Raw genomic sequence first — 4,034 nt, forward strand, 5'->3', positions numbered from 1 at the left:
TGATGATATTCGCGTCGGCTATTCGAACGATAGATTATTGGCGCAGTCGATATATCAACTCCGGCAAGACTCCCAAAGCGAGAATGCTGCCTATGATGTTGACGTCTATTTTTTTTTTTTTTTTTTTTTTTTTTTTTTTTCAACATATTACTCTTTATTTATGGTACATATACAATTTATACATATATTATACATAGATATTAGTAGGTTAACATCAGTGAGTTGGACTATTTTCATTCTTATGTCACTCTTGAGATGGAGACTTTTATTTTCTATTATTCTGAACATGTATTCAGCCTTCATGAGACTGTTTAAAAGGACCGAAGATTTCCGAAAATTGACTTATGAAATCGTCATCATGAGGGAAATTTTTGTTAACTTTTCTTTGGCTTTGTTTAGTTATGTTGATTGCAGTGCAAATAAAACCAATCGTGGTTCAAATCTCAATTAGGTACTTCATTACCTCTTCAGGTTCTTTTGTATCAAGAGGAATTTTTGGAAAGTTCAAACAAAGTGATCAAATAAGGAGCCCAAGAAAGAAAAACAATATGTTCTATCAAATTCAGACAAATGTCCTCAGAAGTTAGAGAGAAAGTCCTCAAAAATGGAAAATACCATGTATAAACATAGAGTTATGGATGCATTATTTCGGAAAAGGAATAGAAAAAGAAAGGCAAAGACGTAAGAAAAGGTAGGAAGGTATGTATACCATAGGCCATAGGCACAAGATAGCTACCTAATTAAACAAATTAGTCAAGTCGTTAGTGCAAAAGTATCTGAAGATACCTGAAGCCAAATCAATTAGACAGGATGCTGTCAACTAGATGTACACGGAAACAATTCAATTCAAACTGAGTAGAGGTCAATTGATCTGTTAATCTTAAAGTAAACATAAAACTGATGCTAGTTTTAAAGGAATTTAATGTTAAGGAGCAAAGAGAGGAACCTTAGGTTGAAGGGAAAGAATACTAAGATGAAGATTTTAACATCTGAACTCTGAATGCGATTCTGATATTTTTGTATGTCCTCTCATTGCGATCATGTCTTTGTGTAGTCCCATCAGTTGGATTACTATAACGTGACGGCTACGCCGTTTGACCATGGTGATTGCTAGCGCCACAGATTCCCAGTGTCTAGGTCCAATAGATTCTTCATCCGGTCTAATAGTAGGATTAGTAGGTTAACATTAGTGAGTTGGGCTATTTTCATTCTTATGTCACTCTTCAGATGGAGACTTTTGTTTTCTATTATTATGTACCTGTATTCAGCCTTCATGAGACTGTTTAAAAGGACCGAAGATTTCCAAAAATTGACTTATGAAATCGTCATCATGAGGGAAACTTTTGTTAACTTTTCTTTGGCTTTGTTTAGTTATGTTGATTGCAGTTTTCTTATTTGCCAGGCCAAAGTTTGTTCATATGACTGCCTCATCTGCTGTTATCATTTTCCAATGTCTCATTTATTTCCTTCAAAACCAAAAGCCCATGTTGGAAGCTGGTGGCTTTAATTTGTTTTCAGCATCACTAGTTATGTTATCAAATTCTTGCATTTCCTGCATATCTACTGTTATCATTTTCCAATGTCTCATTTACTTCCTTCAAACCAAAAGCCCATGTTGGAAGCTGGTGGCTTTAATTTGTTTTCAGCATCACTAGTTATGTTATCAAATTCTTGCATGTCTTGCATATCTACTGGGAAAAGTTTGAATGCCTGAAAAGTGTCTTCTAGTTGCAATATGTCAACTGCAGTGGCAACCTCTTCATCTTTAAATTCTCATGTCTATGTTGAATTTCCAGTCGCCTTTGTTGCATATCTACTGGGAAAAGTTTGAATGCCCGAAAAGTGTCTTCTAGTTGCAATATGTCAACTGCAGTGGCAACCTCTTCATCTTTAAATTCTCATGTCTATTTTGAATTTCCAGTCGCCTTTGTTATGTCATAATGTCCTGAGAGTGCCTATGGCTATATGGTGCCTAGTTATGTACTCCTACAACAAGACTACTACCGTACAATAATGCGAGCTCATTACTCCGGCTTGTACCTCTTTGCTTTTGTAATTGAAGGTCAGTTCACACGGTTATCCAAAATTTACTAACAATAGCTCGTCACGATATCTCATTGTTGTACACCGTACGTACCTATTTATTAAAGTGAGCTTGCGGGGGAATATCTCATTAAATATTTTATATGAGCCAACTTATTATCCATTATGTCTATTTTTAAATAGCTCGTCACGATATCTCATTGTTGTACACCGTACCTATTTATTAAAGTGAGCTTGTGGGGGAATATCTCATTAAATATTTTATATGAGCCAACTTACGAGTATTATCCATTATGTCTATTTTTTGACTATCTAAAATTTAGCTTATTATGTGTTAGTTTTAATAATGGTTTCTTCAAAAATGAATCAAATGCATTGTGAATGTCAAAGAATGCCTCGAGTTTTTTGACAGCTTATTATGTGTTAGTTTTAATAATGGTTTCTTCAAAAATGAATCAAATGCATTGTGAATGTCAAAGAATGCCTCGAGTTTTTTGATTTTAGGAGCGATTTTCCTCAGTTCTGGTTAAATTGATTCCATGCAAGAAGATGGACTTCTTTTAAATTGGTCATTCTGCTTTTGTTAGTTACAATAGTTAATATTACATAATTTTATTAGTGGGCTGAGCTCTATTGTTCAAATTTATCGAATAGGTCTATTTTTGGCTCGTTCTTTCTATGACTTGGCTCCGGTAGAACCAAGAACAAATGGAATTTAGATGGTGTGTCAGATCTACCAGAATCAATCCTTGATACCAGAATCAAGGATTGATTCTTAGTTGCAGTTGTTTTCCAAATAATTTCTTTATTTAACCTATCTTTCTGTGCACTTTATTCACATTTTTAGCTTTACTTTTGGTTGTAAATCACCTCAGTTTGGGATCGTATGAAACGTTCTTCATTAAACTAGGTGGCACACTATGGTTTGCTCAATTTGTATCATGCACTCCATGTTGAACCTTCATCAGGGAGCTTTCTGTGTTAAGTGTGGGAATCTAATGCAACCTTAATGATAATGGAGCGTATTGTTTTAAATGTTAAAGCCTCAGAAATCATATCGCGGACCTAGTTAGAGCCCAGTGAGATATGACGAAGGTGGGTCGTATAATCGTATTCTAGAGAATTAGTGGATCCTATTCAGAACACTGAATGAGTTGATAAGGCAAAATCCGTGCAAAACTGCAAACTCCTCAATCAGTGGTGCAGTGACCTGAGGAACTCAGAGAAAGGGTCTCTATGCCCCCAAAGACCTGATAAGGGCCAAAATTTAAAGGGCAAAGTCCTTTTAATTGCCAAACATGTCTGACAACTGACAAGTTTCATAGAAATTGGACAAATCTTTCAGGAGTTATGGTGAAGCAAACATACTTACAGACAAACCAAGTGCAAAATTGTCGAGTCCATCTAGTCCATTGTGACCACATTCTTGGGTCTTTGGCATTCTGTCGCTGTTTCATTGTCATCAAAAGTTTCCAAATTGAGAACGGAAATTTTGACATAAATATCCCAACAATTCGTCAAAATCTCTAATCCTTTATTTGAATAAAAACAAACCAAACCAAACCAACGGATAACACGACCGTCATTTTTAATGTCAATGTAGATAGTTATTGACACAGTTTGGTACAAGAGTTCTCCGTTTTATGATTTCAAGAACGTTGAATATAATTATGATTGCAATACCATCAGTACCCACATTCTAATTGGTACCTTCAAATCCGGTGTATGGATTGAGGATTATGCAAACAAGAAAATTATTATTTAATTAAATGTATGGCAAAGAGTGGTCCTTAGCCGCCGGATTCCTGTGGTGTTAAGAAACTGTATATAGAAGAGTCACCACGTACATAGCTAGAAGCTAGAATGACATCCACATTTTAAGTTAACAAAATTTCAATTTTATTTTAACTTTAGATAACAATTCTGTCTGCTATGTGTGCCGTGTCTTAAACTTTGGGCAGTCCGTCAATAAATTTTATTGGGTGCTTCTC

Source organism: Diaphorina citri, unplaced genomic scaffold (assembly GCF_000475195.1).
Source record: "Diaphorina citri unplaced genomic scaffold, Diaci psyllid genome assembly version 1.1 scaffold3310, whole genome shotgun sequence".
In the NCBI taxonomy this organism is placed as follows: Eukaryota; Metazoa; Arthropoda; class Insecta; order Hemiptera; family Psyllidae; genus Diaphorina; species Diaphorina citri.